Source organism: Eptatretus burgeri, chromosome 17, assembly GCF_056783735.1.
Source record: "Eptatretus burgeri isolate ZD-2024b chromosome 17, Ebu_testis_v1, whole genome shotgun sequence".
In the NCBI taxonomy this organism is placed as follows: domain Eukaryota; kingdom Metazoa; phylum Chordata; class Myxini; order Myxiniformes; family Myxinidae; genus Eptatretus; species Eptatretus burgeri.
Window position 1 is genome coordinate 58,118,509 of NC_140977.1, and position 13,499 is coordinate 58,132,007.

General features: G+C 41.7%; 1 protein-coding gene across 2 annotated transcripts in view; it reads left to right on the forward strand.

Annotated features, from left to right (window-relative positions):
* Window positions 1-13,499, forward strand: part of LOC147010231 (voltage-gated potassium channel KCNC1-like) — a 164,934-nt gene that overhangs the window by 12,674 nt on the left and 138,761 nt on the right. Inside the window, exon 2 of one of the 2 annotated variants that reach the window (XM_085862931.1) lies at window positions 1,611-1,712. The exons of the other annotated variant lie outside the window; for it this stretch is intronic. The gene's annotated coding sequence lies outside the window, so the exon portion shown is untranslated. The remainder of the gene's footprint in view (window positions 1-1,610; window positions 1,713-13,499) is intronic. 2 annotated transcript variants of the gene reach the window in all.

The window sequence follows — 13,499 nt, forward strand, 5'->3', positions numbered from 1 at the left end:
ACACTATAGAAAAATCTTAAGAAAGAACCTGGAGAGCCCGAAGACCCTTTAAGAACCTTAACATCTTTTAAGACCCCAAAGACACTCAAGACCCTTCAAAACCCTTAAAGAACCATAAGTCCATTAAGACCCTGAATACACTCATTATCACCCAATGGAGCCCGCCTACGACCGCTCTCCATCTGGAGACGAGTGTCCGTCCCACTTGGGATGATTTATTAATTACCTCCGGCCACCTTCGGGACGTTTTCACCCTTGTCTGTGTGTTACTTGCAAAATCGAAGATTTTTCAAGTATATTGCTCACTCGATTTTGTTATTCTGTGTTGTTATTTGGCGAATTTTTTTTTTTTTTTTGCCAAGTATGTTGGTTTGTAACGTTTGTCTGTTTGTCTGTCTGTTTGTTTGTCTGTTTGTCACACGAGTTTTGGCCACAGTTTTCAAGCAATCGTTTTGAATTTTTTTTTTATGTGTAGGTGACCAGCCAAGGATGGCAACGCTAAATTTTGGTGAAGATTCGAATCCAGATCCGGATCTGAGATTTTTCAAAGCTGATTCTTCACCATTGAGAGATGGGGTTAAAATGATATTGCATGATATCTCGAAGAGTTGAGGACGGATTCGGATGAAAATTGGTGGACAGGTTGGGTGTGTGACAAGGACTAACTGTTTCGATTTTGGTGAAGATCTGAATCCAGATCCAGATTCGAGAATTTTTCAGGTGATTCTTCACCATTAAGAGATGGGGCCAAAAACGATATATAGCACAATATCTAAGCCTGGTGTTGGCTTAATGGTTTGGGTGGTGGCTTGGGATCCCAGGGTCCTGAGTTCAAGCCCCGTTGGCCGCTGAATTAATACACCAGGGGGTTGACTCAGCCTGTCATCCTTCCGAGGTCGGCGACATGAGTCCCAGTGTGTACTGGTAGAGGGGCATTGCATCAGCAACACAGTCGCACTTCCAAGAAATGATAGCTACCCCGCCAGCTAAGCTGCCATGCGCAAGAAGAAGATGAAGTACAATATCTCAAAAGGTTATGGATGGATTCACACAAAACTTGGTGGACAGGTTGGGAGTGTCACTAGGAAGAATTGTTTCAATTTTGGTGAGGATCCGAATCCAGATCTGGATACGAGAATTATTTAATTTATAACTGATTCTTCACTGTTGAGAGATGGGGCTAAAAACGATGTTGCATGATAGATCAAAAAATTGAGGACGGATTCAGATGAAACTTGGTGGTCAGGTTGGGTATGTGACAAGAACTAATTGATTCGATTTTGGTAAAGATCTGAATCCGGATCCAGATTCAAGAATTTTTCAGGTGATTCCTCACCATTGAGAGATGGGGCCAAAAACTATGTATAGCATGTTATCTCCAAAAGTTGTAGACGACTTGTGACAAAACGAGGTGGAAGAGTTGGTTAGGTGACAAGAACAAGCCAATTTGATTTTGGTTAAGGTCCGGAATCAGATCCGACCTATCAGTGGCATACAAAATGTCAACTATTCAGCCTGGCGGAGGTATGCTCTCCACGGAGTGCCTTCCATTTCACCAAGTTGTCACTCAATGAGTGATTTTCCTTTGTCTGTTTGTCAATCGCCTGCAGGTCACAATTCCAAACCGATCATCATGAAACTTTACCAAGTAGAGCTGATCTCAACTGAGAAACCTATTGATTTTGAGGTCAAAGGTCAAAGGTCATCTTGAGGTCAGATTTCTAAAATCGTCATTTTTCATCCGATTGAATTGTAAGTTGAACAAGATTTGCATATTGTGCCATTGAAATGGAAAACCACAGATTTATACATGTCCACACTTACCCACAAATACATGTACACACTTATATGCTGATACATGTACATACCCACTTATACGTGGAACACTGATACATGAACACACTTCCACATGTGCACACTAATACACGTATACACTTTCACACGAACACACTCATACATGTACACACTAATACACATATACATGTACACACTAATGCACATATACACCGATACACTAATACACTTATACATGTACAAACTAATACACTTACTAGCATAACCTGCGCTCTGCGCGACATGTTGGGGTGGGTGTGTTGGAGAAAGGAACTGATGCAGAGTATCAGTAGTAATTTTACTTTAATGCAGTAAGTGGAATACGATTTCACTGTTTCAGAACCATTTTATTTACTTTTTTTGTACCATGCACCTCATATGGTCTTTGAGATAATGTGAGCCGAATATCACGTTACTCGAGCGTAGAACAAAGTCGAAGATAGAGCAACACAAAACCACAAACTCGGAAATAATATATTAGATACCTGTACACACTTACACAATAAGACTCTGATACACTTACATACTAATAGACTTATACACTTTCACATTAACACACTTATACATGTACACACTTACACAGTAATATATTTATAGATGTACACATTTTCACACTCTTACACTTATACACTTACACTGTAATACACTTTTACACACTAATACACTTATACAACTACACACTTACACAACAACTCACTTATACATGTGCACACTTACACACTAACACACTTACACACCAATACATTTAAACATGTACACACTTACACACTGATACATTTATTCATGTACACACTTGCACACTAATACATTTATACATGTACACACTTACACACTAATACATTAACAAGCCGGTAGACGACATCGTTGGTCGCTATATAATTGCATACAAGTCATACAGTTTTTGACGGATCGGACTGAAATTTTTTGACAAAGAGGTTGATTATAGTGCGCATAAAGGCGCGGGGGCCAATTTTTGATTTTTGAAAAAAAAAATACATAAAAATATTTTTCGGATTTTTTCTAAAATTTCAAAGTCCCGTTGCTAGGCAACGGTGGCGTCCATGTCAACGGTGCTCAAAAGCATACAAATATATCCTGATATGAACCTACCAGTCAAGTTTCATCAAAATCGGTTGCCTCCTCTGGCCTTCAGAGCTGTCCATTACATACAAACAGACAGACGGAAAACCTGAGAATAACGGTAGTCGAGCAACCACCCAATATATGTACACACTTATACACTAATACATTTAAACATGTACACACTTACACACTAATACATTTATACATGTACACACTGACACACTAATACATTTATACATGTACACACTTGCACACTAATACATTGATACATGAACACACTTACACACTAATACATTTATACATGTACACACTTATACACTAATACATTTAAACATGAACACACTTACACACGAATACATTTATACATGTACACACTTAAACACGAATACATTTATTCATGTACACACTTTCACACGAATATATTTATACATGTACACACTTACACACGAATACATTTATACATGTACACACTTACACACTAATACATTTATACATGTACACACTTACACACTGATACATTTATTCATGTACACACTTGCACACTAATACATTTATACATGTACACACTTACACACTAATACATTTATGCATGTACACACTTACACACGAATACATTTATACATGTACAACTTACATACTAATACATTTATACATGTACACACTTACACACAAATACATTTATACATGTACACGATTACATACCAATACATTTATACATGTACACACTTACACACGAATACATTTATACATATACACACACACTAATACATTTATTCATGTACACACTTGCACACTAATACATTTATACATGTACACACTTACACACTAATACATTTATTCATGTACACACTAATACATTTAAACATGTACACACTTTCACACGAATACATTTATTCATGTACATACTTACACACTTAAGCCTGGTGTTGGCTTAGTGGTTAGGGTGGCGGCTTGGGATCCAAGGGTCCTGAGTTCAAGCCCCGTTGGCTGCTGAATTAACACCAGGGGGTTGACTCAGCCTGTCATCCTTCCGAGGTCGGCGAAATGAGTGCCAGTGTACTGGTCCCGGTGTATGCCCCGGTTAGAATAGGTGTACCATATCCTTGTGTGTCATAGGAGGTGACCAGGGTTGGCGTCAGGAAGGGCATCCGGCCATAAAACATTGCCTCAAGAAAAAGTCAAACCCCTGCACAGCAGGGAAAAATGGCTGTAAAAATGTTAATTTATACTTACACACTAATACATTTATACATGTACACACTTACACACGAATACATTTATACATGTACACACTTACACACGAATACATTTGTACATGTACACACTTACACACAAATACATTTATACATGTACACACTTACATACTAATACATTTATACATGTACACACGAATACATTTATACATGTACACACTTACACACTAATACATTTATTCATGTACACACTTACACACTAATACATTTATTCATGTACACACTTGCACACTAATACATTTATTCATGTACACACTTGCACACTAATACATTTATGCATGTAGACACTTGCATACTAATACATTTATACATCTACACACTTGCACACTAATACATTTATACATGTACACACTTACACACTAATACATTTATACCTGTACACACTTGCACACTAATACATTTATACATGTACACACTTACACACTAATACATTTATACATGCACACACTTACACACTAATTCATTTACACATGTACACACTTGCACACACTTGCACACTAATACATTTATACATGCACACACTTACACACTAATACATTTATACATGCACACACTTGCACACACTTACACACGAATACATTTATTCATGTACACACTTACACACTAATACATTTATACATGTACACACTGACACACTAATACATTTACACATGTACACACTTACACACGAATACATTTATACATGTACACACTTACATACTAATACATTTATACATGTACACACTGACACACGAATACATTTATACATGTAGACACTTACACACTAATACATTTATACATGTACACACTGACACATGAATACATTTATACATGTACACACTGACACACGAATACATTTATACATGTACACACTTACACACTAATACATTTATACATGTACACACTTACACACGAATACATTTATTCATGTACACACTTACACACGAATACATTTATTCATGTACACACTTGCACACTAATACTTTTATACATGTACACACTTGCACACTAATACATTTATACATGTACACACTTACATACTAATACATTTATACATGTACACACTGACACACGAATACATTTATACATGTAGACACTTACACACTAATACATTTATACATGTACACACTGACACATGAATACATTTATACATGTACACACTGACACACGAATACATTTATACATGTACACACTTACACATGAATACATTTATACATGTACACACTTACACACGAATACATTTATTCATGTACACACTTACACACGAATACATTTATACATTTACACACTTACATACTAATATATTTATACATGTACACACTTACACACGAATACATTTATACATGTACACACTTACACACGAATACATTTATAGATGTACACACTTACACACATACATTTATACATGCACACACTTACACACTAATGCATTTATACATGTACACACTTACACACATACATTTATACATGCACACACTTGCACACTAATGCATTTATACATGTACACACTTACCCACACCAATACACATTGTGGTTCGGGGGTCGGGTGAGAAGACCAGCGGAGGGGGGGGGAGCTATCTCGGGTTCCCACCAGATTCCCAGGAATTGCAGGCCCACGCACACGAATAATTCCATGATGCTGCGGGTCGCTAACCGACTGTGGATGCCAATAACTCAACCGCGTGAACTGGGGTCCTCCCGTCTGTGCGTTAACCGGGTTACCTAATTAATCACGTGATTTAATTCCCGGGCAACACGCCCTCGGTATGCCTTGTCTGAACCGGATCACTTTACCAGACCGGATGCAGCCGAGCAACACTGCCAAAGACGTACCTGCTAAAAGGAACGGATCATTGGGGATAAAGTCCCGGCTAAGCTAGGATTCGGATCATGCTGGATCAATGAAAGAACAGACAAAAACGAGCTGGGCACATTTCAAGTAATAATTTATTTACAAGCAGGCGAGGAAAGTTACGTGGCACCGTGAATAGTCGTTTTATTGTCATGTAATGCAGGGATAGAAAGAAGCATGAGGTGCGACAATGAACAAGCAACTTACGAAAGCAGACACAGAGTAGACTCAATCCGAAATATTAATCTTCTGCAGGTGCCAGGACACACACACACACACACACACACACACACACACACACACACACACACACACACACACACACACACACACACACACACACACACACACACACACACACACACACACACACACCGATGAAGAGGAGTTAATGTAGAGAAGAAGGAGGAGAGGAGATTAGGCTAACCGTCTCTCAATACCTTTCACGATTGCCCAATCGCACCACCAATACGCTTTGGGGGGATGCTCCGCTGGACGATACCTCCCTGACAGCTGGCGCGCTGTCTCTTGCTTCATGGCACTTCGTGCAGCTAGCATCCATCCAGAGAATGAGACGCGACCCTCGGGCATGCAGGGAGGGACTTGGGTGGAAAAGGCGGATTCGTGAGTAAGTGGGCAGAGTGGTAGACAGGACCAGGTGGACGGCTGGAGTCAGCGACGTGTGGGTGGAGGAGTGGAGGCAGAGTCCCAGGCGATGGCGACAGAAGGGCGGGTGAAGAAGGCAGAATTAGCAGATGGACGGAGAGATCGATCCCAGGCCGGGTAGAGAATGGGACGAGCCGACAACAGCGATTGGCAAGACACCAAAAGCGGAACTGGAACTCCGGAAAGCCTCGCCACCTGTCCTTTATTGACCCTGGGGTGCAGGGTGGGGGCCTTACCCCGAAGCGATGTGTCGTCACAATAACTGGCCGCTCTGATTGAGCCTGGACCACTGCGTGGCCCGGCCGTGATGGACGGAAGCGGCTCCACTCCACTTCCGGCAAGATAACTCCAAGCTTCGGAATCGTCTCGCTCCGAGCCCCATGATATGAATTGCCCCGCACCGAACTCCGCGACATGCATTGCCTTGCACCGATCTCCCGGACCGTGCCCCAGCGACCGGCCGAGGGTCTTGTCGGCCCCACATGCCCGCCCAAGCACCCCCGATTATCGGTTGTTGTTTTTACATTATCGGCCTCCAACGATGTAGTTAATGGCACCAAGCTGCCAGCCACGCTCTCGCCGATACTGGGTCATTTGCTTCTGTGTTGTGAAAAACAACATCCGTGCAGCCTCTTTAAGAGATATTTGTTCGTATGCCTTTTCAATACAACCAGCCATCTCATGTCAGATCATTGGAAACGTCAGACGATCATCTCAAACTTGTGGCAGAGGTTCCTTCGAGGCTATCGCTGTATCCTCGCAGCTGCGCTGTCGATGCTGTGGTGTTGTGGCGGCTTTCTATTCCCCTCCCTCGGTCGCAGCACGTGCTATACATGTTGGCCTCCGCGAGGACGCATATGTTGAGGTTGTGGCTGCAGTTTTTACAGGTGGCTGTCTGAGTGCAGTGCCTGCTTTGATTTATTTCAGGAATAAGAGGAAAACAGTAGGAACTAGAACAGGCACTCGGTAGAGCGCATACCTTCGCCGCCGCAACTTTTTTCCGGGCACATTTGAAAAACGTCATTTTAAAACGTCCATGACGTCACAACCGTCAGTCCGATTGACGTCAAATTTGGTGTGTAATCTCCTTGAAGGCAGTCCAACAAAATGGAATGATAAACACTGAAAAATTAAAAAGTTGAAAAATGACGTCATCTTTTGACGTCATTTTGACGCACTTCTGGGGACATCACGTCCAATCGGGGACTACCATTCTGAAAGCTCGTAGTTCACTGAACGTTTTAACATTAGTTTCATGTCAATAGCTCTATTAGATCTGAAGCTATGCCGACAAGTATATTTTGACCTTGAGTGTGACCTTGACCTTGACTACAGAGTTAATTGGCAAAACCTGTACATCAATAAACATATATTTTGGTACTCATCCTAATGCCTGGATTTAGGAGACTTTGCTTTATAAATTATATAGATATTTGAATGTAAAATATCAGGACATTTTAGCCACAATTGAAAAACGTCATGTTCAAACGTCAATGACGTCATAACGGTCAGTCCGATCGAAGTCAAATTTGGTGTGTGACGTCCTTAAGGTAAGTTCTGTAAAACGGTATGATCAAAACTGATGAGATCGAAAATTGAAAATTTACGTCATCTTGTGACGTCATTTAGACGCACTTCTGATGACGTTACGTCAAATCCGACACTACATATCCGAAAGGTATCTCGTCATGGAACAATATGGCGGTGGTTGCATGTCGATAGCTGTATTATGAAGGAAGTTATGCTCAAAAGAGTGTTTTTGACCTTTTCATGACCTTGACCTTTGACCCGATCGCTCCCAAAATCTAATCAAATCGTCCTTGGATACTCACGAATCATCCCACCAAATTTCATGCAATTCGGTTTTATACTTTCTGAGTTATGGGAATAACAAACAAACACACATATTCACAAATAAACCAATGTCACCCGCAGGGTGACCCGTATCTTGCCAAAAGGTGACCACGTGTGACTTCTTTAAGGTCACACTAAGGTGAACAGAGCTGCTATCCACCAGGAGCGACTCCTTGAGGAATATCTGCCTACGAGAGATTCCGATGAGAATCGTTCTACAGAGTAACCATGAAAAATATGCTTTTGCCTCATAACGTCACCAAATGACGTCATAATGTCTCAAGCTTGACATATCTAGAAAGCACTCATCGAGGTGTTCAATTTGAGGTACTACAAGATATGGTTCCTAAAACTTGAAAATTTGACCTTGGGGTCAAATATGTTTGACCTGAGGCGCTAACCATGAAGGTCAAGGTCAATCACCACCAAAAATTAATCAGCTGAGCGCCAGACCATGAACTATATTCCCATGAAGTTTGAAGACGATCCATTCAAAATTACTCAAAAAATAAGGGTTTCGTCGACTCCCCTGATTTGCGACAAAGTGACCTTGACTTTTGACCTTGACCTTCAAAATTTTATGCGCTGAAATGGACCTCTATAGGCCTCTGATATGCGAAGTTACAAAAATTTCCAATGATAACTGTGCTCTGCAGAGTGATTTATACGTGATTACAGACCAAAAAAAAAAATTTTTTTTTCATGAAAAATCTGCTTTTTCGTCATGACGTCATCAAATGACGTCATAGCATCAAACTTTTGACAGATCTGGAAAGCACTTATCAAGCGCTTTCATATGAGGTATTACTCGATATGGTATCTAAGATTTCAAAATTTGACCTTGGGGTCAAATATGTTTGACCTGAGGCGCTAACCATGAAGGTCAAGGCCAATCGCCACCAAAAATTAATCAGCTGAGCGCCAGACCATGAACTATATTCCCATGAAGTTTGAAGATGATCCGATCAAAATTACTCAAAAAATAAGGGTTTCGTCGACTCCCCTGATTTGCGCTAAAGTGACCTTGACCTTTGACCTTGACCTTGACCTTCAAAATTTTGTGCACTGAAAGGGACCTCTATAGGCCTCTCATATGCGAAGTTACAAAAATTTCCGATGATAACTGTGCTCTGCAGAATTTTTTATACGTGATTACAGACAAAAAAAAAAAAAAAAACATACAAGCTGACTAACATATCTTGCAAAACTTCGTTTTGGCAAGATAACAAACAAAAAAAACAAAAAAACATACAAGCTGACTAACATATCTTGCAGAAACTTCGTTTTGACAAGATAATAAATAAATACACAGCGACCAAAACATAACCTTTCACAGAATGCGAAGGTAATGACTAGATAAGAGGGGGTGCACCCGGTAGAGTGCAAAACCTCCGCCGCCAATACTGCTGGGTCACTTAAGTGAACCTGATATCCTATTCATTGTAGGTCAAAACGGATCAGACTCTACTGAGCCACGATTGAATAAACTAAACTAGATCGGCGCGCATGTAGAAATGCCCAAAAAAAAAAAATCGAAATTGTTTTGAAGAAAAAGTTGCAATTTTTTTTTCTCTAACAAATTTTTTTTTGGGGGGGGGGGGGGGTTTGGAAATCACTTAAAACATGTTGAAATGTGAAAAAAAATTCAAATATTTTTCAAATAAAATCGAAATTATTTTGAAAAAAAGTTGCAAATTTTGTTTCTTTTTCTCTAACAAATTTTTTTTGGGTTGGAAATCACTTAAAACATGTAGAAATGCAAAAACAAAAATTCAAATATTTTTTCAAAATGCCCGCCATAGCGGCCATATTGGACTTTGGACCAAGTCCAAAATCTAATGGCATGATCCTTGGACCATACCTAATCCTCCCACCAAGTTTCGTCGAAATCCGTCCAGGAGTTTTTCCGTAATACTGTTCACAAACAAACAAACAAACAAACAGACAGGGGTGAAAACAGCAACCTCCGTCCATCTTCGATGGCGGAGGTTAAAGATAAAGATATAATCAGACCTAAGTATGGGATCCACACAACGCACTGTCCCATTGTCCCGCTAAACAAAAGGGAAGGGACTATCTGAATGTATGTTAATGGAATAACTGTCTTGGGACCAATGGATGATGGTTGCTATTGTTTTGGAGGGATGCAGTTCCCAGAACCGCAACACACGTATACAACTCCACACGAATACACTGATACACTTACACACTAATACAGGAGTACACTTACACACTAATACATTGATACACTTAAACACTAATACATTGATACACTAACATATGAAAACACTAATACACTTACACACTAATACACATACAAGCCGGTAGGCAACATGGGTGGTCGCTAGACTAAGGCGAATTTGAAATATGTAGATAAGAGATCACATCAGATGGCATTTTTACCGTTCGTTGTTCCTTATAGGAACATGACGAGCAACTGTCCATTCATCATTTGTGTTCGATTACCTAACCCTACGTTAGGGAATCCCAACCCGAACATTGGGGTGAAAGCATATAGTAATATAATTGCATACTAGTCATACAGTTTTTGACGGATCAGGCTGAAATTTTTTGACAAAGAGGTTGATTATAGTGCGCATAAAAGCGCAGAAGCCGATTTTTGAATTTCGAAAAAAAAAAAATTCGGATTTTTTTCAAAAATTTCAAAGTCCCGTTGCAAGGCAACGGTGGCATCCATACCAACGGTGCTTAAAAGCATACAACTATATCCTGGTATGAACCTACCAGTCAAGTTTCATCAAAATCGGTTGACTCCTCTGGCCTCCAGAGCTGTCCATTATATACAAACAAACAGACAGACAGACAGATGGAAAACCTGAGAATAAGGGTAGTCTAGCGACCACCCAATACAATTACACACTAATACACGTATACACTTACACACTGATATACTTACACACTAATACACGTATATACTTACACACGAATACATTGATACATTACACACAAATACACGTATACACTTACACACTAATATACTGTTATGAATTTGGAATTCAATTGCACACAACATACAGGTTCCCTTAGCTATGTCGATAAGTGCATGTTCCCTGGATAGCTCACCTTCCATTGTTTAAATGTTTTGAAATCGATTAGATGCGCTGCGGATCGATTTCATAGTTCGGGAGCAAACAATGGAGATGTCCCTCCCCCTCTTCTGCGAAGAGGAAGAAGAACCCTGCGGTGACGTCAACAACTCCCTCCCACCCGTGGTTGAGCGGGGGGTGGATCACGAGGGCATGAGTCACGCCGGGTGCAGGGGAGGGGTGCAAAGGATAAAGAGGACATCTTTTCTTTGTTCAAAAAGAGTCCCGGGGGAGTCCTGTGGTAGGGCTGAGTTCATGGGCTGAGTTCGTGGGAGTCCCGTGGTAGGGCTGAGTTTGTGTGCTGAGTCCCGTGGGAGGAGTAAGCTTTTTTGCTTCGGAGAGATCAGTCGTTCAGCAGGCCATCGGGTCCTGCTTGGCTTGCTTGGCTTGAGGCCTTCGGAAGCTTTTTGCTTCGGCTGGCTCAGTGAGCTTCGGCTGCTGCTTTGCTTTGGAAGGAACTTGAGCCAGTTGTTCGGCTCAAGCTGCGAGTGGAGGCTTTTTCCTCTTCTTCCTCTTCTTCCTGGTTCGTGGAGCTTTTCGTTCTCCATTTTGTTTCCCGGCTTGGTGCGACGCATCGGCCTCTTATTGGAGTTGGTTCCTCGGGGAAGCGACGCATTGACAGGAAGGATCGGCGCTTCGTCTCACCGGCACGTGTTGAGAAGCGCGGGAGGATTCGCAGGAGCTCGGGAAGGATCACGGCGATTGGATCCAGCTCGCTCTCGCTGGAGCCCGGGTCCGGACAAGTTGAAGACCACACGAGGTGGAAAGGTTCGAGTCAAGCTCTGAGTTTCAGCTCACCTGTCCTCCGAGCTGGAGCTCGTTAGTAAGGCCTCTGCAACCATTTCTTGGGTGTATGTGTGCGTACGTGTGTCCGTGGGCCCATCCAATAAGTAGGAACTGCTGTTAAGTGTAAATGACTGTACATAATAAGTAGACGGTTGTAGTTCTTTTATCGTGCTTTTGTTGCTTGTATAATTGCATACTTGTTTTGCCTTATTTAATTGCATACGTGTTTCATTATAATAAATGTCCTTGTGTGAATGTAAACCTGCTCGTTGCGTCCATTCCCTCATTGACTGAACATTTCGTGTGTTGGGAGTTAGAAAGCCGTTGGTTTGCCGTAATAGGGGGACATTTGGACCGACGGTTCTCGGCGATTACGCCGCTCGGAATCGCGCACGGACAAGCTCGCCTCGGCGGTTTGTTCCGTACGAGTTCCGTTGAGGGTGGAAAACCCTGGTAGTTGGATCACGTGGGTATTTAGGTAAATTGAACATTGGAAATCGACCCTACCCCACGTGATCTGCCGATTGGCGTATTTCGGTTGTTGTACAAGGACCCGACGCTCGGAGTTATCTGGGCGGCGATCTATATTCCGGGCGATCGGTCGGGCCGACTCGACTTGCGGCTCCGTTCAGAGTGGTCGGTTGGCGGCTGACCCCTGGCCAGTAACAATTGGTGTCAGGAGTGGGATTCGGCCCCCTCCGCCTCCGTAGCAAAATTTACGGAGTTGGATCAGGGGTATATGGAGCAAACCCCCTCCCCCCCACCTCCCCCCCCCCCGTGTCCCCAAATTACGAGCGTTATAAATTTTATTCCCAGCACGTAAAATGTTCAGCCAAGGCGAGCAGGGGCAGGAGGGATTAGGAATGTATTTGGAAATGTTAGAATCTATGGCTCAGGACGAAATCACCGTGCAGGACACTCCCATTATGCGCCAGGTATTGTTAATTTTCCTGGCAAAGATGGATGGCATGGGAAGGGAAATGGATGAAAGTGCTTGCAAGATAATAAGCGACATTGAAACAAATATGCAACAAATGAAAAATGAATGGGGAAACAAAATGGATGGAATGCAAAGCGAAATGAAAG